Source organism: Columba livia, unplaced genomic scaffold (assembly GCF_036013475.1).
Source record: "Columba livia isolate bColLiv1 breed racing homer unplaced genomic scaffold, bColLiv1.pat.W.v2 Scaffold_82, whole genome shotgun sequence".
In the NCBI taxonomy this organism is placed as follows: domain Eukaryota; kingdom Metazoa; phylum Chordata; class Aves; order Columbiformes; family Columbidae; genus Columba; species Columba livia.
Window position 1 is genome coordinate 1,830,518 of NW_027043810.1, and position 25,029 is coordinate 1,855,546.

At 48.8% G+C, this 25,029-nt stretch overlaps 1 protein-coding gene across 1 annotated transcript in view; it reads left to right on the plus strand.

The window, feature by feature from the left end:
• LOC102088840 (transmembrane protein 52B) overlaps positions 1–25,029 on the plus strand; it is a 332,692-nt gene that overhangs the window by 171,570 nt on the left and 136,093 nt on the right. The window lies entirely within an intron of this gene.

The following is a 25,029-nucleotide window of genomic DNA, read 5'->3' on the forward strand; positions in this document are numbered from 1 at the left end:
TAACAACATTTAGACTGTCAAAGGAAGAATGCTCAAATTTTAAATTCATCCTTCGTTTGCAGAGAACAGCTGCAGAAACTGAATGCCTAACACAAGCTAGCGCAACAACACAGAAACGTAGAGAAGGAAAGAGAACACCCAACCGCCTGTTCTACTGGTTATTTTCTCCAATACAGGAGAAACAACCACCAACTCTGGAGAACAAACAGGTCAGGGTTATTGGTCCCACAAAAACGAGCATAAGAAATACTAAGGCAATTCCCCAGAGTCCAGTAACTCTCTTGCCCTCAAGCCAGGGTCGTGCCACAAAAACAAAACTCTTACCAAAGATTTCATCTTAGCTTGAACAGGTAAGTTGTGATGACGGAGATTCGCCAGGAGTCCTAAACATGGTATCATTACCTCATCTTCTGTGGTTTGACTGAAAAGTCCAGGAAGTCAAACAAAGACTTTTAATTAAAGCATCCAGAAATTAGTTACCAGAATTTGGGGGTTGAGGGTGGGGTGCTTGGGGGACTCTATTTTGTTGCCGTGGCGGTGGGGAGGGGAGTGTGGTATTGTTTTGTTTTTTAACTAGACACCATTCTGCCAAGCCAAGCAAAATTCAGATTGCAATCCCCATAGTGTGGGCAGTTTTTAACTGAGCACATCTGGGGGAAAAAAAAAAAAAAAAGGTCTATCAGAGACCAGCACTATCAAAGGTCCTTTATTGCAGGTGCTTTTAAGAGTCACTAGATCTCTTACAAGGACCCTTGCACAAAAGTCATTTTAATGTAACATAAGTCTGTTCCTAATGACGAGCATGACTTTTCCCCTGGGTCTTCTCTTTGACAGCTCCCTGGGATATGCAGGTGGGCTAAGAGGCCAGTTAATATCCAGTCACTGAAAGTCCCACAACCACTGCATTTGACAGGCTGTAACAACATGGTTTGCTAAGAAAAACCTCTGTTTAGCTTGGAGTAAAAATGCCACAGGTCACTCTGGAGACCAGGTTAGTGCAATATGCTAATGGCCTTCAGAAAGTTTAGAAACTTAGCCAGGTGTTTCCCATGAGAGAAGGCAACTGAGTGCACACTTACACATGATGCATTAGAAATGAAATTAATTCATTGACGTTGGCACCAGCACAAAAGACCTGAACATTGTAAGTTACCCTCTGCAGCAACTGGATACTCTGAGGAAATTAAAAGCTGTTCACATGTGTCTTTCCTATAGCATCGCACTCAAGAATGTTACAAATTAGAAAGCTGAAAGGACAAATAAAAAGACATCACGACTGAATTCATTTTCAGACCCTGTGACGTTAACACGACAACTACACAAGCTGCTGTGAGCACACAGGGTCGTGTCCTGACACTCCGAGGTACTTATTAAAAGCCCAAACAGATGGATAAGGTTTTCTTTTGACAGAGGCATTACCTTTGTAGCCCATCCATTTCTCCCCTTTGCTTCATCAGCACGTTCTCCATTCTGTCAGCGAGAAAGGGGCTTTGTCCTGTTGAAAGATCCACAAGTTTTGCCAAAATGCAAAAAGCGCTTTGCAGCCTCTTCAGAAAGTATGTTTAGTGCAGGGGTGTCAAACTCATTTGTAGCAAATGCATTTTTAGGACTGTATAAATGTAGGAGTAGTCGCATTTCTAGAGTCCTAAAATTACGTTTGGCCCTTTGAAGGCAACCGCGAGGCTGATGTGCCCCCCAGTGAAAATGAGTTTGACACCCCCGGCTTAGAGGAAAACACGTTTGCTGTGAAGACAGTCGACAGATCTAATGGTAGTTAAGTCTTTCCTACAGCATCCTTTCAGCACGCAACGTAATTGAGTTAATATAATGCTAATATGCACAATTATGACAATAATCACAGCACAGGATAGCAGCTGAAACCAAACCTCATTATATAAGCATGTGACATAAGAAATTCAAGGTCTTAGTCCTGCATCTACTTGGTGACTACAAAACCTCTCCCACTGACTGGCAAGTCACCTGGATCTCTTAGTCTTCTCCTACTCCAAGTGCTTTGACAAATACACAAACTGGGACAAAAGTGTCCTTCACTGGATGCCTGACTCATTTTCCACAGATCAGGGGCAACACAACTGCTGGCAAATTCATTTTCCGTTTTCCCTCTCAGAAAAGAGATGTCACGACACGTAGCCAGCAAGTACTTGCTGAAATCTCAGAGCCACATATGAGGAAACCTGTGCATATTTTAAAAAAAAAAAAAAAAAAAGGAGGTCTTCCCCACCTTTACTGGTCAATGCACAGAAAGGACACGTGAACATTGGTGAAGATGGGCTGTGAGATGGGCTGTGAGATATTATGTGTAAGGTAATAATGTGTAATAAGCTCTGCACTTGACTCCTATAACTCAGCTCGCACTGGCACAGCCCCTTGCACTCACTGGCACTGAGCAGAGGGCAGCAGGCACACGTGCCCTGCAGACCTTCGATGAGAACTGGCAGCCACAGCTCTCGTTTCACTCCTTCACAACTGCCTGTCAAAGAATTGATTAGACAAAACCGACTCCAGGCTTGTCTCATGAACAGTAGGAGAAAGAACTAAATACCTCAGCTGGAAAATAATTCTGGAAAATAAGCTCTCCAGCAGCCAAATCATTTCAAAAACAGAGGCTTTTGGTTTTGGTTTTGGTTTATTTTTGCTTGGTTTGTTGGTTGGATTTGTTTGTCTGGTTTTGTTAGGTTTGGGGTTTTTTGTTTTGTTTCAATTGGAGCAGGTGAGAAGCTCAAGCTCGATTAAAGAGAGAGTACAAAGAACTCTCTGCAGCCTTAAAATCCTGTCATACTGGCCTCGTATGGCAAACAACATACACAGCTAAGACCGACACACTATTTCAGAAGAGTTATTACATGCATGCCGCATAACAGATACCATATAAGAGTAGACAAATAGAGTTAAACATTAGTTCCTGTTACCTGTAATATGAATGGGTCACTGAGATGAGCAGAGCCTCGATGAACCACTCCTGCCAGCACGTGGTCACATTGTAGGTATCCTGAAGAGCTTCTCTAGTCTCGCTCTCTAAGACTGGAATTTAAGAATTATTAACAAAAAACCCCTGTCAAACAGCAAAAGCAGCTGTTGCATTAGCTACCAATCTGAGCAGAAGCCCAAGTCATTGACCAGTTTTTCACATCTGTTTCACAAACAACTACAAATAAATCACAGCTCCTACGCACTTGAAGAATCTGGACCTGTCTTGTCATCGCTTTCCCAGAGCAAAGAGCATACCCCCCTCCCCTCTTCCCCCCTTCCTACCCCTCTGCACACCACCTCCAGCCCCGCTACAACCCCACCTGCCCCCCGCCCAAACACATCCCCCCCCACGCCCACCCCACCCCTCGCCTGACAGAGCCCAAGACCTCCCGCTGCTGACAGCTACCTGCTCGGGGCCTGGGAGCAAGCGTCACCCAAATGGAACAACCGGCCCAGGCCCACCCACGGGAGACTCTGGGGCGCAAACCAGATGCAAACTCTTCCGTCCTTCCTTCCTTCCTTCCTGCCTTGGCCCTAAGTGTCACCTCCCTCACCCACTTGTTGGGTTTTATTCCGAAAAAAAAAAGAGTGGTTTAAAATCTGGGCTCGGGTGTGTTGAAGAGGGACAGCGTTAGCGACTTTCCCCTGGGGACAGAGTGCAAGGTTAGTGGCAACCTGTTTGGTTCTCACTCCAAAGCTTCTCTTTCGACGCCTAGGTGAGAAGCAGAAGCCAAAGGTTCTGCCAAGGATGGGCACTGTCGAGCAAAAGACATCTGCAGAGGCAAGCCCGGAGGACGGCGCTCCTAAGCAGAGGAAGGGCCTTGTCGCAAGCTGCGTTTGAACGTGCCCGTTGGTGCTGCTGGACTGTATTCCTTCCAGGGCACAGTCCCCCAGGGATCCGTACAGAGACTTGGCCACACTGGTCACTTGAGGAGGGTGACAGACGGTAAGCGCACAAATCATCTGGAGTCACAGCCAGGGTCCTGCTAGTGGTGAGGACAAGTGAACAGGGCTTGATTCTCTTGGTTTTTCGGCATCCTGCATCTTGCCTTCTGCCCGGGGTGGGCTAGGTGCCACTGCCTCTGCGGACTTGCTCTGGCTGGGACGGAGTTGACTCTTGTTAGTGGCAGCCGGCCTAGCACCGTGTTTGGCAGGGGTGGCTAAAGCGGTGTTGCTTACTGCAGCTGTGGTGTGGCTGTTGCTGCGAGTGCGGGCCTCCCGGAGCCGTGAGGTTGTCTCTTTTTCCTGCAGCGCCGAGGCTGGGGGTGTGCAAGAGGTTGGGAGGGTGGAGAGCAGGAGAGCGTCCGGGAAGTGGCCAAAGGGCCGTCCCCTGCTGTAGGCCAGCTGCGCCCACAGGCCTGGTGTTCCTTGCTGCTGGTGCTGCTGCTGCTGCCTTTGTGGTGCAGGTCAGGGTTTCTGGGCGCATGCATGATTTGGGGTGGGCTTGGGGGTGGGCAGGAGGGCAGCAGGCCAAAGGGCTCCCCTCCTGCTGTGCTGCCTGGGTGTCCCTGGCTGTGTGTCTGCCGGGGGCCGGGGAAGCAAGAGCAAGAGGGCCAAGCGGGCGGCAGGCAGCGCAGGCTGGTGAGCGGCAAGGAGGAAAGGCCAAGGGCTTTGGGCGTCTGGTGCCGGGCCAGGTGGGGCTGAGGCGAGGGCATCTTTTCTACTAATGTCTATTCGTGATCCATAAACCTCACTTACTGAATCATCTGCTCCCTGTAGCGTAATTAGCAAAGGGTTGCACTGCAGAGACTCACATCCCGGGAGAGATTGCCCTTTGGATAGGGTAAGTTTTCTTTTTCATTCTATAACCATTCATTGCTCACTGTCCATCCCCCAAACTCTGTGGTCCAGATAACACTGTATCAGGAGGGGCAATGAGAGACAGCAACAAAAACTATGCACTTATTTAAATCATCCTTAGACTCGGTCCCCTTGGACACATGTTTGTTTTCATAACTCAATTCCCTTTAGCTCTGTACATCCCCACACCTATGGATCTGGCAAGCGTCTACTCAAATTGTTAGGGAACCTTCAGTTTCAGTGACGTTCACGTTAAGTAACCCATTTGTAAATTCTACATAATACAGGATTAGTAATCCCCAAAAGTTTCATTTCATTTTCATCTCTGTATCTTTAGTTGAAGTGGGTCGTCAGTTGTCAGTACTTGCCACTCCTCACTGTCCTTTGGAGGTCTGATTGGCTCTTTAATCCACGTGTAATGAGTCCACCCTTTCTCAGCTGGTCGCACCACTGTCTCGGTGATCAGCAGAACTTGAAATGCGCCTTCCCAATCTGGCTGAAGCTTAGCGTCTTTCCAGGATTTGACCAGGACCTGCTGTCCAGGCTGAAACTTGTGAGCTGCAGACTCTAAAGGCAGAGTTTGTGCCAGAAGCCCTTGGTGCCTGAGAGAAGACAGAAAAGACAACCCGAGCATACAGTTTTTGAGAAACAAATCCTTAGTTTCAAACCGTGGGGGTCCATCCGTTATTTCGCTTTTGCTACCACTGCCCCCGTGGCAGTGCTAAGAGGGAAGGCTTCTCCCCACCTGGTAAGATGATCAAACACTAGTAAGTTTTTAATTCAGCCAACTGCAGGTAATTCTGTGAAATCAACTTGTATATTTTGGAAGGGTCATAAACTTGGCCTTCAACCTCCTGCAGGCTGCTTCCTAAGTGCCTTTTCATTTACTTTTTTACAAACCACACATCATTCACAAATTTGCTTGGCTATAGTATAAATTCCAGTACATCCATATTTTTATAACACTATGGCACCCATTACTTGTTTTCCTCATTAACTCTCTTGATGTAAAATTGCTAATACCTTCCTCATGGTTTGCTTATTTAACATTTCTCTACCCTCTGGGAGTACGCATTTCCCATTCTGTTCCCTGGCTTCCAACTCTTGGAGGACTTCTTTTTATCTTTCATTGAAAACTGGAATTTCTTGTGGGGCCAGGACCTCGGGCGTGAGATAAAACCTGAAGCAATAAATAAGTTAAGGCTGCTTCTCAGGCCATTTCATCTGCTAACCAACTTCCCCGACACAAAAAGAGTTGCCCCTCTGATGTCCATTAACATGTACTACAGCCACTTCTATTGGTGACATCAGATTCCATAACACTTGTCCAACTAGTTCTTCATGAACCAATTCTTTACCTTTGCTATTAATTAGACCCCATTCTTCCCAAATTTTCCCAAAGGTGTGCACTTCTCCAAATGCGTATCTAGAACCATTACGGATGGTACCTTCTTTTCCTTCTAACATTTGCAGTGCCTGACTGACGGCTTGTGGCTGGCATGTTTGAGCTGACCAGTTATTAGGCAACCTTCCCGTTTCTCTTATTTCACCATTCACACCTTCAACGATGGCACACCCATTGTGTCTCTTCCCCTGAATTACCCTTGAAGACCCATCTATGAAGAGGTGCAGCCCATTGCCACCTCTCCATAGGAAAGCAGCAGGGTTTAATTTCCTGCTTTCTCCCACCAGAAGAGCAGTTGCTGCTGCAGCTTGCACACACTCTGGCCAACCTCGAGACACTGGGTCTAAGAGCTTAGATCAGTGTGCCACTGCTTGTCGCTTCCCCCCCAGCCCACTTGCTGCTGGAGCAGCGTGAGAGGCAGAACAGGCCTCCACTCTGTGCAAGCATTGCTCAACAATAACAAAAACATCTCTGTATTATCAACACTGTTTTAAGCATCAATCAAAAACATAGTCCCATACCAGGTACCACAAAGAAAATTAACTCCAGCCCAGCCAAAACCAACACAAACTTCCAGGTAATACAATATCTTTCAAATTTTCTCCTTGTCACCCCCCAGGCAGTAACTGTGTTTCCACACCCAGAGCCTGTAAAAGGTTTCTCTCTAATATAGAAGCTGGGGAATCTTCCCCTAATATATTCCTTCCCCATACGCTTTTAATTCTTATTATCACAAATAGGAATTTATTCATAATTGTCTCTCCTTCCTCCCTGCTACCCCATTTATTACAACTCCGTCTTCAGTTCTGGATCTTTTTAGGGGAGAATTTAGAAGGGACATGGGAGCTTCTGTTTCTGCTAAAAACTAGACCTCATTACCAATTACCACCATTACTTTACCAATTACATGCTCTTTTCCAATTTAAACGTTTCCCCACAAAAAAACAAACAAACAAACAAACAAACAAAAAAAAAAACCACCAATAAAAAAAGCCACCACAACACCAAAAACATTTTCAGCCCCTCTGATTTTCCAAAGTGTATTGAGTTTTCTTCCTTTAGTCATTTCCAACAGTTGCCGCCCTAGGGGTAAATATCCCAGATTTCCACAATAATAGCATCCCATTTTCTCTCATTCTCTCACTTTTTTCACTGACTTTGGTCTAAATCTTCTGCGGTTTTGTTTTGTTCTTTTCCCTTCCAGTCTTTCACTTGCAACCAATCAGTCTGCTTCAACTTTTCGCTTCAGTTCCCGACCATCATACACAAACACGACCACACTCAGATTTTTTGCAAATTCTTCCTGCCAACCTGGCACATGCTCTCGGAAATACTTCCGTAGATCCACAAACACACTTGCTACCAGTCCACAAAGCTTTCCAAAAATCTTCCCCAGTCGGTGCTCCCCTGGCTTCTGTCTACATTCCTGCACTTCAGTTCAGTTTACTCTTATCTCCTCAAAAGCTCAAAAGCTTTTATCAGATTTTTAACCACCGTTTGGCAATTATCTCCATTTGTTTGATTATTATCATCTCAATTAGAATCACCTTGGGGCCAGGTAGTCTCCCACTGCCTGTGGGGTTAGTTCCACATTCTTTTAAATGATGTTTCCGGAAAGACCAACTCTCTCAATAACAGGATAACATCGGCTCAGAATGGATTCTAGCCGCTCCCCCCCTCCCCCTCCCCAAAAAAAAAAATTAGAAAATCATGATGCTCATCGATCCCCATCTTCCCTTCAGAGTTCGATTTCCTCACATAATCAAATCCCCAGAGTGCCAGGGGGTGCATCCGTGTAACACTGGAACACTGGAGGGCATTCACATGTACATCCCCCCCTTCGCACTTGCTCCCCTACACACACATACGCACGCACATCTGCTGCTGGCTGCACTGCAAAATAACTTTAGCAATCCCAGGGTAAAGCCCAGCAAAAGCAGTAAGGACAAGAAAGACAGTTGGGGAGGTAATCAAGAGGTGATACAGAGAGCAGAGACCAGCTCTGCAAGCACCTTAGTTAAATTACTCCCAACTGCAGCTAAAATTCTTTCCCTAGGTTTTTATACTCGTTTTCGACCATCCTCTTTATGGTGGTCATATGCCAAATCATCCTATACGTACCAGTAATTCATTTGTCCAGGACATCTGTTTTCTAGGTGTTTTTTAGTTACAGTTTGCCAGTCTCCTCGATATAAGGTCATTGCATGCTTTTCTTGAAAACCTTGCTGTACCATAAGTATTTTCCCAATTTTGCAATACCTCGGCCAAGGGCGTCCCCTTCTCTATGCCGAGTTTTATTTCCCATCACTAAAAAAATTCAGAGACACGCTTCCGTTGAGTCACGAGGTTCAGAGGGAGCCCCTTGCTTTCTAATCTCCTTCAGAGAGGAGTTTAGGTGCGGCTGGATCCCATCCTAGTCTCAGACTTGGTCAACGGCTTATGTCTAAAGGATATTTTCCCATTCTCAAGAGAGACTCGAACACTGCTTTTATGTGCACTTTACACTGATCAGGCCACACACTTTGCACTCAAAAACATACTGCAGGAAGGGAGGGACTCGCACCCACCCTGGTGTGGAGGAAGATTTAAAGGCCCTACAGTTTTTTTTACATACCAATTTAGATCTTTGCATAGCCAATTGTCATTGGATCCGTATTTTGGCCAGAATATCACTCTATTAAGGGCTATTTTGTCCAGACAAAACACAATACTTTATCATTTTCTATTTATCCTTCCTTTTTGTACACCACACGTTTCCCCGGTACCTTAACATCCTCCCTAAAGGACTGGAAGGAGGAATGTCACCATTTTTCCTTTCTATTTCCCATTCTGAGTCTCGAGGCTTCTCCTTGCGCCTCGTCCCTCCTCTCAGAATGCCCCCGACCACCAAGGTAGTACTTAACAGTCTGTTTTCTTACCTTGGTCCACGCACAAAGTTGCCCGCTCGCTCGTATCGTGCTTCCCGCTTTTTCCTTTCTCCTTTCGCCTATGGTTTGCGGGGATCCGCCTTCGTCCCCACAGCCCTGCAGTTTCTGTCTGTCCGTCCGTCCTGGAATCCCCACCGACCATCCAGAAGGCCATTGAAATCAACGGGGCACGCCTTCCCGTCCATTGGCGACAGGGACCCCCGAGATGACGACGTCGAGTCTCGGACGAGCCCCCAGACTTGTAGGAAACCATCATCTTGCCAACAGAATAGGCTCAGGCAGGATCTCTCGGCAAAGCACGTTTTATTAAGGCTTTTGCGAAACGGGCCGTTCTACCTAAAAGTAGGCACACGCAATAGGGCAAAAAGCTTATACGCCCCCACAAATGCCAGCTGCAAATTCCCTGCCCTGTTCCCCAGGGGTTGGGTACTGCAGGCTTTCCGGACTGCCCGCCGCCTGCCTCAGTTTCCAGGACTCATTCATCTCATGCTAAGAAGGCCCTTCCCCTGCTGGATCTATTGCAAAGGTGGGTTCCTGGCTCTTGGGTTAGCCTTCCCTCTAGCTGCACTTGTTTTTGAAATGCAGGAATGAGTTTGCATTGCAGCATGAGTTGGAAGAGAGTTGGTTTGTGGGAAGGATTCCCAGTGTGATGTGTGCCAATCCTTCCCCCCTCGCTGGGTGAGGTGGCAGCTGAGTTGCAAAAGCAACATTCCTTCTTGAAGGGCTCCTTCCTTGCAGGGCTGAGGCAGAGGCGAGAGAGCGAGGCAGGTGCACGGGGGGGGGCGCCGTGGGGGGCGCCGTGGGGGGGGCGGTTTGTCGGTGGGAAAAGCGGGGATCGAACCAGGGACCCATTTGACCAATCCGCGGGTCCGGCGCCCTGGCCGCTCCGCCAGCGCGATCCCACGGCCGTGGAACGCACGGCGCCCCCTATAGGCCGCAGAGCGGCCTGCGCGGCGGCTAAAGGCCGGGGGGGCGGTGGGCGGGGTGGGGATGGAAGTGGGTGCCCTGCGGACCAGCGTCCCGCGACCTGGCCGCTCCTCTACCGCCATCCCCACCGCCGGGGGACGCCACAGCTCCCCCTACAAACCTCCGCCCGCCCGCTAAGCTCGGCCCATGCCGGGGGGCACCCACCGACTCGCTGCCTCCCACCACCACGCTGCAACCCCACCTGCCCCCCGCCCAATCACACACCCCCCCACCCGCCCCTCGCCTGACAGAGCCCAAGACCTCCCGCTGCTGACAGCTACCTGCTCGCGGCCCTAGCGGCAGCGCACGCCGCTCTGCGGCCTATAGGGGGCGCCGTGCGTTCCACGGCCGTGGGATCGCGCTGGCGGAGCGGCCAGGGCGCCGGACCCGCGGATTGGTCAAATGGGTCCCTGGTTCGATCCCCGCTTTTCCCACCGACAGACCCCCACCCCCCACGGCCCCCCCCCCCGCGCACCTGCCTCGCTCTCTCGCCTCTGCCTCAGCCCTGCAAGGAGCTATTGAAGGACGAAGGTTGTTTTTACAACTGGTTTGGCACCTGAGCTCAGCGGGGGAAAGGATTGAGAGGTATCAGACTATGAATCACAGAATCACAGAATGTTAGGGATTGGAAGGGACCTCAGAAGATCGTCTAGTCCAATCCCCCCGCCAGAGCAGGAACACCTAGATGAGGTTACACAGGAATGTGTCCAGGTGGCTTTTGAATGTCTCCAGAGGAGGAGACTCCTCAGCCTCCCTGGGCAGCCCGTTCCAGTGCTCTGCCAGCCTCACTGAGAAGAAGTTTCTTCTCCTATTTAAGTGGAACCTCCTGTGTTGCAGTTTGTACCCATTGCCCCATGTCTTATCATTGGTTGTCAGTGAGAAGAGCCTGGCTCCATCCTCGTGACACTCACCCTTTACATATTTACAAACATTAATGAGGTCACCCCTCAGTCTCCTCTTCTCCAAACTAAAGAGACCCAGCTCCCTCAGCCTTTCCTCAGTAGGGAGATGCTCCACTCCCTTAATCAACTTTGTCGCCCTGCGCTGGACTCTCTCCAGCAGTTCCCTGTCCTTCTTGAACTGAGGGGCCCAGAACTGGACACAATATTCCAGATGCGGTCTCACCAGGGTAGAGTAGAGGGGCAGGAGAACCTCTTTCAACCTACTAACTACCCCCCTTCTAATACACCCCAGGATGTCATTGGCCTTCTTGGCCACAAGGGCACAGTGCTGGCTCATGGTCATCGTGCCGTCCACCGGGACCCCCAGGTCCCTTTCACTGCTCTCTGACAGGTCATTCCCCGACTTATACTAGTACCTGGGGTTCTTCTTGCCCAGATGCAAGACTCTACACTTGCGCTTGTTATAGTTCATTCATGTTTTCCCCGCCCAACTCTCCAGCCTGTCCAGCTCTCGCTGGATGGCAGCACAGCCTTCTGGCGTGTCAGCCACTCCTCCCAGCTTGGTGTCATCAGCAAACTTGCTGACAGTCACTCTATTCCCTCATCCAAGTCATTGATGAATATATTGAATAGTACTGGCCCCAGTACCGACCCTTGAGGGACTCCACAGGCCTCCAACTAGACTCTGCCCCGTCGATCACGACTCTCTGGCTTCTTTCCTTCAGCCAGTTCACAGTCCACATCGCTACCCGATCGTCCAGACCACACTTCCTCAGTTTAGCTGGGAGGATGCTGTGGGAGACCGTGTCAAACGCTTCACTGAAATCAAGACAGACCACATCCACTGCTTTACCATCATCTGTCCACCCGGTTATGTCCTCATAAAAGTCTATGAGGTTGGTCAAGCACGACTTCCCTTTGGTGAAGCCACGTTGACTGCCCCTAATGACCCCCTTATCCCTGATATGCCTTGAGATGGCACCAAGGATAAGTCGTTCCATCAGTTTCCCAGGGATGGAGGTGAGGCTGACCGGTCCATAGTTACCCGGGTCCTCCTTCTTGCCCTTTTTGAAGACTGGAATGACATTTGCTTTCCTCCAGCCCTCAGGCACCCCTCCCGTTTCCCATGACTTAGCAAAGATGACGGAGAGTGGCCTAGCAATGATCAGCCAGCTCCCTCAGCACCCGCGGGTGCATCCCACCTGGAGCCATGGATTTATGGATGTCCAGATTGCTTAATCGGTCCCTAACCCAGGCCCTCAGCCTTCCCTAGCCTGGAAGCACCAACACCCACGAAGGAGCGAGCTGTGGGCAATGTCCTGCTTTGCCTTCAGCGTCTCTCGCAATGTTAACTTGCAAATTTGTAGTGGATGAGGGTGTGGAACTGCAAGCTGGGGATAACAGTTTTCCAGTGAACGTGAAGGAGAAGGACATTGAACTGCTGCCCATGCAAGCTGGTCTCAGAGGACACGTAGCAACTATTCACCTCACACCTGGCAATGCATTCGTTTTAAAAAAAAAAAAAAAATAAGCCCAAAACCACTAAGGCAGGGCTATGTTTCTCACCTGCATAGATGTCATCCTTTCCTGACTGGAACCCTTGGCTTCTTTGTGAAGCCTTTGGTTTCATTACCGGGTAGCGGAGGTTTGTTATCAGTCCTTGATTTGGCTTGTCGTAAGTGTATATTGAATCCTTCAATATTCTGAAGATCCTCTCTGGAACACCTTCAGAAGTCTGCAGAGAAAGGAAAGAAACATTTGTCTGCAGCTGCTCTTCGCATGGAGTCCCCAAAAATGAAAGGAATGACAGGTTGCTTCTTCTTTCCCAAGGAGCTGTTTTGGAAGCAGACTGGGTGACAGAGTCTGGTACCAGCCTTTGGCCACCAGGGACACCTGCTTGGTGGTGTGCTCTAGGCCCTAAGTGTCACCTCCCTCACCCGCTTGATTTTTTTTTTTTTTTTTTTTTTTTTTTTTTTTTTAAAGGGAGAAGAGCAGTTTAAAATCTGGGCTCAGGGGTGTGTTGCAGAGGGATGGCGTTACCGACTTCCCCCTGGCGTCAGAGCGCAACGTTCTCTAGGTTATCTACTTTAGTCTTCTAGTGCACCACACTGGTGTGGATGTCAATGAATAAAGTCTGTGTTGAACTTGTATAAGGAAACACGGAAAAAAAGAATAAGCCAATAAACGCCATCATTATTTTAAAGAAAGATGAGAAGGTAATTTTGCTTATGTCTCCAATAGAAAAGAACCACTGAACAATGACCCCCCTTCCTTCTCTCCTCAGTGGGCAGAGATGACAAGAGTTCCTCCTACTCCTTCCCTCTCCTTTCTCCCAAGGTAAACAGTGTCACATTCAGTGCCATGTAGATTAACTTGCATTTCTGAATTGAACCATAACTCCCCTTGGCACCACTCCAAGCAGAGAGACGAACTGAGCAGCTCAGACATGGATGTGTATGAGTATTCAAGGGTCCTGGCCTGACACCAACATCAGTGACATTGTCTTGATCTATCCTTTAATAGACTGAGATCTTTGTCGGTCAAAGTTCAGGCAGCTTACCAGAAAACCAACTACAGTCCTCATGTGTTAACAACATTTAGACTGTCAAAGGAAGAATGCTCAAATTTTAAATTCATCCTTCGTTTGCAGAGAACAGCTGCAGAAACTGAATGCCTAACACAAGCTAGCGCAACAACACAGAAACGTAGAGAAGGAAAGAGAACACCCAACCGCCTGTTCTACTGGTTATTTTCTCCAATACAGGAGAAACAACCACCAACTCTGGAGAACAAACAGGTCAGGGTTATTGGTCCCACAAAAACGAGCATAAGAAATACTAAGGCAATTCCCCAGAGTCCAGTAACTCTCTTGCCCTCAAGCCAGGGTCGTGCCACAAAAACAAAACTCTTACCAAAGATTTCATCTTAGCTTGAACAGGTAAGTTGTGATGACGGAGATTCGCCAGGAGTCCTAAACATGGTATCATTACCTCATCTTCTGTGGTTTGACTGAAAAGTCCAGGAAGTCAAACAAAGACTTTTAATTAAAGCATCCAGAAATTAGTTACCAGAATTTGGGGGTTGAGGGTGGGGTGCTTGGGGGACTCTATTTTGTTGCCGTGGCGGTGGGGAGGGGAGTGTGGTATTGTTTTGTTTTTTAACTAGACACCATTCTGCCAAGCCAAGCAAAATTCAGATTGCAATCCCCATAGTGTGGGCAGTTTTTAACTGAGCACATCTGGGGGAAAAAAAAAAAAAAAAGGTCTATCAGAGACCAGCACTATCAAAGGTCCTTTATTGCAGGTGCTTTTAAGAGTCACTAGATCTCTTACAAGGACCCTTGCACAAAAGTCATTTTAATGTAACATAAGTCTGTTCCTAATGACGAGCATGACTTTTCCCCTGGGTCTTCTCTTTGACAGCTCCCTGGGATATGCAGGTGGGCTAAGAGGCCAGTTAATATCCAGTCACTGAAAGTCCCACAACCACTGCATTTGACAGGCTGTAACAACATGGTTTGCTAAGAAAAACCTCTGTTTAGCTTGGAGTAAAAATGCCACAGGTCACTCTGGAGACCAGGTTAGTGCAATATGCTAATGGCCTTCAGAAAGTTTAGAAACTTAGCCAGGTGTTTCCCATGAGAGAAGGCAACTGAGTGCACACTTACACATGATGCATTAGAAATGAAATTAATTCATTGACGTTGGCACCAGCACAAAAGACCTGAACATTGTAAGTTACCCTCTGCAGCAACTGGATACTCTGAGGAAATTAAAAGCTGTTCACATGTGTCTTTCCTATAGCATCGCACTCAAGAATGTTACAAATTAGAAAGCTGAAAGGACAAATAAAAAGACATCACGACTGAATTCATTTTCAGACCCTGTGACGTTAACACGACAACTACACAAGCTGCTGTGAGCACACAGGGTCGTGTCCTGACACTCCGAGGTACTTATTAAAAGCCCAAACAGATGGATAAGGTTTTCTTTTGACAGAGGCATTACCTTTGTAGCCCATCCATTTCTCCCCTTTGCTTCATCAGCACGTTCTCCATTCTGTCAGCGAGAAAGGGGCTTTGTCCTGTTGAAAGATCCACAAGTTTTGCCAAAATGCAAAAAGCGCTTTGCAGCCTCTTCAGAAAGTATGTTTAGTGCAGGGGTGTCAAACTCATTTGTAGCAAATGCATTTTTAGGACTGTATAAATGTAGGAGTAGTCGCATTTCTAGAGTCCTAAAATTACGTTTGGCCCTTTGAAGGCAACCGCGAGGCTGATGTGCCCCCCAGTGAAAATGAGTTTGACACCCCCGGCTTAGAGGAAAACACGTTTGCTGTGAAGACAGTCGACAGATCTAATGGTAGTTAAGTCTTTCCTACAGCATCCTTTCAGCACGCAACGTAATTGAGTTAATATAATGCTAATATGCACAATTATGACAATAATCACAGCACAGGATAGCAGCTGAAACCAAACCTCATTATATAAGCATGTGACATAAGAAATTCAAGGTCTTAGTCCTGCATCTACTTGGTGACTACAAAACCTCTCCCACTGACTGGCAAGTCACCTGGATCTCTTAGTCTTCTCCTACTCCAAGTGCTTTGACAAATACACAAACTGGGACAAAAGTGTCCTTCACTGGATGCCTGACTCATTTTCCACAGATCAGGGGCAACACAACTGCTGGCAAATTCATTTTCCGTTTTCCCTCTCAGAAAAGAGATGTCACGACACGTAGCCAGCAAGTACTTGCTGAAATCTCAGAGCCACATATGAGGAAACCTGTGCATATTTTAAAAAAAAAAAAAAAAAAAGGAGGTCTTCCCCACCTTTACTGGTCAATGCACAGAAAGGACACGTGAACATTGGTGAAGATGGGCTGTGAGATGGGCTGTGAGATATTATGTGTAAGGTAATAATGTGTAATAAGCTCTGCACTTGACTCCTATAACTCAGCTCGCACTGGCACAGCCCCTTGCACTCACTGGCACTGAGCAGAGGGCAGCAGGCACACGTGCCCTGCAGACCTTCGATGAGAACTGGCAGCCACAGCTCTCGTTTCACTCCTTCACAACTGCCTGTCAAAGAATTGATTAGACAAAACCGACTCCAGGCTTGTCTCATGAACAGTAGGAGAAAGAACTAAATACCTCAGCTGGAAAATAATTCTGGAAAATAAGCTCTCCAGCAGCCAAATCATTTCAAAAACAGAGGCTTTTGGTTTTGGTTTTGGTTTATTTTTGCTTGGTTTGTTGGTTGGATTTGTTTGTCTGGTTTTGTTAGGTTTGGGGTTTTTTGTTTTGTTTCAATTGGAGCAGGTGAGAAGCTCAAGCTCGATTAAAGAGAGAGTACAAAGAACTCTCTGCAGCCTTAAAATCCTGTCATACTGGCCTCGTATGGCAAACAACATACACAGCTAAGACCGACACACTATTTCAGAAGAGTTATTACATGCATGCCGCATAACAGATACCATATAAGAGTAGACAAATAGAGTTAAACATTAGTTCCTGTTACCTGTAATATGAATGGGTCACTGAGATGAGCAGAGCCTCGATGAACCACTCCTGCCAGCACGTGGTCACATTGTAGGTATCCTGAAGAGCTTCTCTAGTCTCGCTCTCTAAGACTGGAATTTAAGAATTATTAACAAAAAACCCCTGTCAAACAGCAAAAGCAGCTGTTGCATTAGCTACCAATCTGAGCAGAAGCCCAAGTCATTGACCAGTTTTTCACATCTGTTTCACAAACAACTACAAATAAATCACAGCTCCTACGCACTTGAAGAATCTGGACCTGTCTTGTCATCGCTTTCCCAGAGCAAAGAGCATACCCCCCTCCCCTCTTCCCCCCTTCCTACCCCTCTGCACACCACCTCCAGCCCCGCTACAACCCCACCTGCCCCCCGCCCAAACACATCCCCCCCCACGCCCACCCCACCCCTCGCCTGACAGAGCCCAAGACCTCCCGCTGCTGACAGCTACCTGCTCGGGGCCTGGGAGCAAGCGTCACCCAAATGGAACAACCGGCCCAGGCCCACCCACGGGAGACTCTGGGGCGCAAACCAGATGCAAACTCTTCCGTCCTTCCTTCCTTCCTTCCTGCCTTGGCCCTAAGTGTCACCTCCCTCACCCACTTGTTGGGTTTTATTCCGAAAAAAAAAAGAGTGGTTTAAAATCTGGGCTCGGGTGTGTTGAAGAGGGACAGCGTTAGCGACTTTCCCCTGGGGACAGAGTGCAAGGTTAGTGGCAACCTGTTTGGTTCTCACTCCAAAGCTTCTCTTTCGACGCCTAGGTGAGAAGCAGAAGCCAAAGGTTCTGCCAAGGATGGGCACTGTCGAGCAAAAGACATCTGCAGAGGCAAGCCCGGAGGACGGCGCTCCTAAGCAGAGGAAGGGCCTTGTCGCAAGCTGCGTTTGAACGTGCCCGTTGGTGCTGCTGGACTGTATTCCTTCCAGGGCACAGTCCCCCAGGGATCCGTACAGAGACTTGGCCACACTGGTCACTTGAGGAGGGTGACAGACGGTAAGCGCACAAATCATCTGGAGTCACAGCCAGGGTCCTGCTAGTGGTGAGGACAAGTGAACAGGGCTTGATTCTCTTGGTTTTTCGGCATCCTGCATCTTGCCTTCTGCCCGGGGTGGGCTAGGTGCCACTGCCTCTGCGGACTTGCTCTGGCTGGGACGGAGTTGACTCTTGTTAGTGGCAGCCGGCCTAGCACCGTGTTTGGCAGGGGTGGCTAAAGCGGTGTTGCTTACTGCAGCTGTGGTGTGGCTGTTGCTGCGAGTGCGGGCCTCCCGGAGCCGTGAGGTTGTCTCTTTTTCCTGCAGCGCCGAGGCTGGGGGTGTGCAAGAGGTTGGGAGGGTGGAGAGCAGGAGAGCGTCCGGGAAGTGGCCAAAGGGCCGTCCCCTGCTGTAGGCCAGCTGCGCCCACAGGCCTGGTGTTCCTTGCTGCTGGTGCTGCTGCTGCTGCCTTTGTGGTGCAGGTCAGGGTTTCTGGGCGCATGCATGATTTGGGGTGGGCTTGGGGGTGGGCAGGAGGGCAGCAGGCCAAAGGGCTCCCCTCCTGCTGTGCTGCCTGGGTGTCCCTGGCTGTGTGTCTGCCGGGGGCCGGGGAAGCAAGAGCAAGAGGGCCAAGCGGGCGGCAGGCAGCGCAGGCTGGTGAGCGGCAAGGAGGAAAGGCCAAGGGCTTTGGGCGTCTGGTGCCGGGCCAGGTGGGGCTGAGGCGAGGGCATCTTTTCTACTAATGTCTATTCGTGATCCATAAACCTCACTTACTGAATCATCTGCTCCCTGTAGCGTAATTAGCAAAGGGTTGCACTGCAGAGACTCACATCCCGGGAGAGATTGCCCTTTGGATAGGGTAAGTTTTCTTTTTCATTCTATAACCATTCATTGCTCACTGTCCATCCCCCAAACTCTGTGGTCCAGATAACACTGTATCAGGAGGGGCAATGAGAGACAGCAACAAAAACTATGCACTTATTTAAATCATCCTTAGACTCGGTCCCCTTGGACACATGTTTGTTTTCATAACTCAATTCCCTTTAGCTCTGTACATCCCCACACCTATGGATCTGGCAAGCGTCTACTCAAATTGTTAGGGAACCTTCAGTTTCAGTGACGTTCACGTTAAGTAACCCATTTGTAAATTCTACATAATACAGGATTAGTAATCCCCAAAAGTTTCATTTCATTTTCATCTCTGTATCTTTAGTTGAAGTGGGTCGTCAGTTGTCAGTACTTGCCACTCCTCACTGTCCTTTGGAGGTCTGATTGGCTCTTTAATCCACGTGTAATGAGTCCACCCTTTCTCAGCTGGTCGCACCACTGTCTCGGTGATCAGCAGAACTTGAAATGCGCCTTCCCAATCTGGCTGAAGCTTAGCGTCTTTCCAGGATTTGACCAGGACCTGCTGTCCAGGCTGAAACTTGTGAGCTGCAGACTCTAAAGGCAGAGTTTGTGCCAGAAGCCCTTGGTGCCTGAGAGAAGACAGAAAAGACAACCCGAGCATACAGTTTTTGAGAAACAAATCCTTAGTTTCAAACCGTGGGGGTCCATCCGTTATTTCGCTTTTGCTACCACTGCCCCCGTGGCAGTGCTAAGAGGGAAGGCTTCTCCCCACCTGGTGAGATGATCAAACACTAGTAAGTTTTTAATTCAGCCAACTGCAGGTAATTCTGTGAAATCAACTTGTATATTTTGGAAGGGTCATAAACTTGGCCTTCAACCTCCTGCAGGCTGCTTCCTAAGTGCCTTTTCATTTACTTTTTTACAAACCACACATCATTCACAAATTTGCTTGGCTATAGTATAAATTCCAGTACATCCATATTTTTATAACACTATGGCACCCATTACTTGTTTTCCTCATTAACTCTCTTGATGTAAAATTGCTAATACCTTCCTCATGGTTTGCTTATTTAACATTTCTCTACCCTCTGGGAGTACGCATTTCCCATTCTGTTCCCTGGCTTCCAACTCTTGGAGGACTTCTTTTTATCTTTCATTGAAAACTGGAATTTCTTGTGGGGCCAGGACCTCGGGCGTGAGATAAAACCTGAAGCAATAAATAAGTTAAGGCTGCTTCTCAGGCCATTTCATCTGCTAACCAACTTCCCCGACACAAAAAGAGTTGCCCCTCTGATGTCCATTAACATGTACTACAGCCACTTCTATTGGTGACATCAGATTCCATAACACTTGTCCAACTAGTTCTTCATGAACCAATTCTTTACCTTTGCTATTAATTAGACCCCATTCTTCCCAAATTTTCCCAAAGGTGTGCACTTCTCCAAATGCGTATCTAGAACCATTACGGATGGTACCTTCTTTTCCTTCTAACATTTGCAGTGCCTGACTGACGGCTTGTGGCTGGCATGTTTGAGCTGACCAGTTATTAGGCAACCTTCCCGTTTCTCTTATTTCACCATTCACACCTTCAACGATGGCACACCCATTGTGTCTCTTCCCCTGAATTACCCTTGAAGACCCATCTATGAAGAGGTGCAGCCCATTGCCACCTCTCCATAGGAAAGCAGCAGGGTTTAATTTCCTGCTTTCTCCCACCAGAAGAGCAGTTGCTGCTGCAGCTTGCACACACTCTGGCCAACCTCGAGACACTGGGTCTAAGAGCTTAGATCAGTGTGCCACTGCTTGTCGCTTCCCCCCCAGCCCACTTGCTGCTGGAGCAGCGTGAGAGGCAGAACAGGCCTCCACTCTGTGCAAGCATTGCTCAACAATAACAAAAACATCTCTGTATTATCAACACTGTTTTAAGCATCAATCAAAAACATAGTCCCATACCAGGTACCACAAAGAAAATTAACTCCAGCCCAGCCAAAACCAACACAAACTTCCAGGTAATACAATATCTTTCAAATTTTCTCCTTGTCACCCCCCAGGCAGTAACTGTGTTTCCACACCCAGAGCCTGTAAAAGGTTTCTCTCTAATATAGAAGCTGGGGAATCTTCCCCTAATATATTCCTTCCCCATACGCTTTTAATTCTTATTATCACAAATAGGAATTTATTCATAATTGTCTCTCCTTCCTCCCTGCTACCCCATTTATTACAACTCCGTCTTCAGTTCTGGATCTTTTTAGGGGAGAATTTAGAAGGGACATGGGAGCTTCTGTTTCTGCTAAAAACTAGACCTCATTACCAATTACCACCATTACTTTACCAATTACATGCTCTTTTCCAATTTAAACGTTTCCCCACAAAAAAACAAACAAACAAACAAACAAACAAAAAAAAAAACCACCAATAAAAAAAGCCACCACAACACCAAAAACATTTTCAGCCCCTCTGATTTTCCAAAGTGTATTGAGTTTTCTTCCTTTAGTCATTTCCAACAGTTGCCGCCCTAGGGGTAAATATCCCAGATTTCCACAATAATAGCATCCCATTTTCTCTCATTCTCTCACTTTTTTCACTGACTTTGGTCTAAATCTTCTGCGGTTTTGTTTTGTTCTTTTCCCTTCCAGTCTTTCACTTGCAACCAATCAGTCTGCTTCAACTTTTCGCTTCAGTTCCCGACCATCATACACAAACACGACCACACTCAGATTTTTTGCAAATTCTTCCTGCCAACCTGGCACATGCTCTCGGAAATACTTCCGTAGATCCACAAACACACTTGCTACCAGTCCACAAAGCTTTCCAAAAATCTTCCCCAGTCGGTGCTCCCCTGGCTTCTGTCTACATTCCTGCACTTCAGTTCAGTTTACTCTTATCTCCTCAAAAGCTCAAAAGCTTTTATCAGATTTTTAACCACCGTTTGGCAATTATCTCCATTTGTTTGATTATTATCATCTCAATTAGAATCACCTTGGGGCCAGGTAGTCTCCCACTGCCTGTGGGGTTAGTTCCACATTCTTTTAAATGATGTTTCCGGAAAGACCAACTCTCTCAATAACAGGATAACATCGGCTCAGAATGGATTCTAGCCGCTCCCCCCCTCCCCCTCCCCAAAAAAAAAAATTAGAAAATCATGATGCTCATCGATCCCCATCTTCCCTTCAGAGTTCGATTTCCTCACATAATCAAATCCCCAGAGTGCCAGGGGGTGCATCCGTGTAACACTGGAACACTGGAGGGCATTCACATGTACATCCCCCCCTTCGCACTTGCTCCCCTACACACACATACGCACGCACATCTGCTGCTGGCTGCACTGCAAAATAACTTTAGCAATCCCAGGGTAAAGCCCAGCAAAAGCAGTAAGGACAAGAAAGACAGTTGGGGAGGTAATCAAGAGGTGATACAGAGAGCAGAGACCAGCTCTGCAAGCACCTTAGTTAAATTACTCCCAACTGCAGCTAAAATTCTTTCCCTAGGTTTTTATACTCGTTTTCGACCATCCTCTTTATGGTGGTCATATGCCAAATCATCCTATACGTACCAGTAATTCATTTGTCCAGGACATCTGTTTTCTAGGTGTTTTTTAGTTACAGTTTGCCAGTCTCCTCGATATAAGGTCATTGCATGCTTTTCTTGAAAACCTTGCTGTACCATAAGTATTTTCCCAATTTTGCAATACCTCGGCCAAGGGCGTCCCCTTCTCTATGCCGAGTTTTATTTCCCATCACTAAAAAAATTCAGAGACACGCTTCCGTTGAGTCACGAGGTTCAGAGGGAGCCCCTTGCTTTCTAATCTCCTTCAGAGAGGAGTTTAGGTGCGGCTGGATCCCATCCTAGTCTCAGACTTGGTCAACGGCTTATGTCTAAAGGATATTTTCCCATTCTCAAGAGAGACTCGAACACTGCTTTTATGTGCACTTTACACTGATCAGGCCACACACTTTGCACTCAAAAACATACTGCAGGAAGGGAGGGACTCGCACCCACCCTGGTGTGGAGGAAGATTTAAAGGCCCTACAGTTTTTTTTACATACCAATTTAGATCTTTGCATAGCCAATTGTCATTGGATCCGTATTTTGGCCAGAATATCACTCTATTAAGGGCTATTTTGTCCAGACAAAACACAATACTTTATCATTTTCTATTTATCCTTCCTTTTTGTACACCACACGTTTCCCCGGTACCTTAACATCCTCCCTAAAGGACTGGAAGGAGGAATGTCACCATTTTTCCTTTCTATTTCCCATTCTGAGTCTCGAGGCTTCTCCTTGCGCCTCGTCCCTCCTCTCAGAATGCCCCCGACCACCAAGGTAGTACTTAACAGTCTGTTTTCTTACCTTGGTCCACGCACAAAGTTGCCCGCTCGCTCGTATCGTGCTTCCCGCTTTTTCCTTTCTCCTTTCGCCTATGGTTTGCGGGGATCCGCCTTCGTCCCCACAGCCCTGCAGTTTCTGTCTGTCCGTCCGTCCTGGAATCCCCACCGACCATCCAGAAGGCCATTGAAATCAACGGGGCACGCCTTCCCGTCCATTGGCGACAGGGACCCCCGAGATGACGACGTCGAGTCTCGGACGAGCCCCCAGACTTGTAGGAAACCATCATCTTGCCAACAGAATAGGCTCAGGCAGGATCTCTCGGCAAAGCACGTTTTATTAAGGCTTTTGCGAAACGGGCCGTTCTACCTAAAAGTAGGCACACGCAATAGGGCAAAAAGCTTATACGCCCCCACAAATGCCAGCTGCAAATTCCCTGCCCTGTTCCCCAGGGGTTGGGTACTGCAGGCTTTCCGGACTGCCCGCCGCCTGCCTCAGTTTCCAGGACTCATTCATCTCATGCTAAGAAGGCCCTTCCCCTGCTGGATCTATTGCAAAGGTGGGTTCCTGGCTCTTGGGTTAGCCTTCCCTCTAGCTGCACTTGTTTTTGAAATGCAGGAATGAGTTTGCATTGCAGCATGAGTTGGAAGAGAGTTGGTTTGTGGGAAGGATTCCCAGTGTGATGTGTGTCAATCCTTCCCCCCTCGCTGGGTGAGGTGGCAGCTGAGTTGCAAAAGCAACATTCCTTCTCGAAGGGCTCCTTCCTTGCAGGGCTGAGGCAGAGGCGAGAGAGCGAGGCAGGTGCACGGGGGGGGGCGCCGTGGGGGGCGCCGTGGGGGGGGCGGTTTGTCGGTGGGAAAAGCGGGGATCGAACCAGGGACCCATTTGACCAATCCGCGGGTCCGGCGCCCTGGCCGCTCCGCCAGCGCGATCCCACGGCCGTGGAACGCACGGCGCCCCCTATAGGCCGCAGAGCGGACTGCGCGGCGGCTAAAGGCCGGGGGGGCGGTGGGCGGGGTGGGGATGGAAGTGGGTGCCCTGCGGACCAGCGTCCCGCGACCTGGCCGCTCCTCTACCGCCATCCCCACCGCCGGGGGACGCCACAGCTCCCCCTACAAACCTCCGCCCGCCCGCTAAGCTCGGCCCATGCCGGGGGGCACCCACCGACTCGCTGCCTCCCACCACCACGCTGCAACCCCACCTGCCCCCCGCCCAATCACACACCCCCCCACCCGCCCCTCGCCTGACAGAGCCCAAGACCTCCCGCTGCTGACAGCTACCTGCTCGCGGCCCTAGCGGCAGCGCACGCCGCTCTGCGGCCTATAGGGGGCGCCGTGCGTTCCACGGCCGTGGGATCGCGCTGGCGGAGCGGCCAGGGCGCCGGACCCGCGGATTGGTCAAATGGGTCCCTGGTTCGATCCCCGCTTTTCCCACCGACAGACCCCCACCCCCCACGGCCCCCCCCCCGCGCACCTGCCTCGCTCTCTCGCCTCTGCCTCAGCCCTGCAAGGAGCTATTGAAGGACGAAGGTTGTTTTTACAACTGGTTTGGCACCTGAGCTCAGCGGGGGAAAGGATTGAGAGGTATCAGACTATGAATCACAGAATCACAGAATGTTAGGGATTGGAAGGGACCTCAGAAGATCGTCTAGTCCAATCCCCCCGCCAGAGCAGGAACACCTAGATGAGGTTACACAGGAATGTGTCCAGGTGGCTTTTGAATGTCTCCAGAGGAGGAGACTCCTCAGCCTCCCTGGGCAGCCCGTTCCAGTGCTCTGCCAGCCTCACTGAGAAGAAGTTTCTTCTCCTATTTAAGTGGAACCTCCTGTGTTGCAGTTTGTACCCATTGCCCCATGTCTTATCATTGGTTGTCAGTGAGAAGAGCCTGGCTCCATCCTCGTGACACTCACCCTTTACATATTTACAAACATTAATGAGGTCACCCCTCAGTCTCCTCTTCTCCAAACTAAAGAGACCCAGCTCCCTCAGCCTTTCCTCAGTAGGGAGATGCTCCACTCCCTTAATCAACTTTGTCGCCCTGCGCTGGACTCTCTCCAGCAGTTCCCTGTCCTTCTTGAACTGAGGGGCCCAGAACTGGACACAATATTCCAGATGCGGTCTCACCAGGGTAGAGTAGAGGGGCAGGAGAACCTCTTTCAACCTACTAACTACCCCCCTTCTAATACACCCCAGGATGTCATTGGCCTTCTTGGCCACAAGGGCACAGTGCTGGCTCATGGTCATCGTGCCGTCCACCGGGACCCCCAGGTCCCTTTCACTGCTCTCTGACAGGTCATTCCCCGACTTATACTAGTACCTGGGGTTCTTCTTGCCCAGATGCAAGACTCTACACTTGCGCTT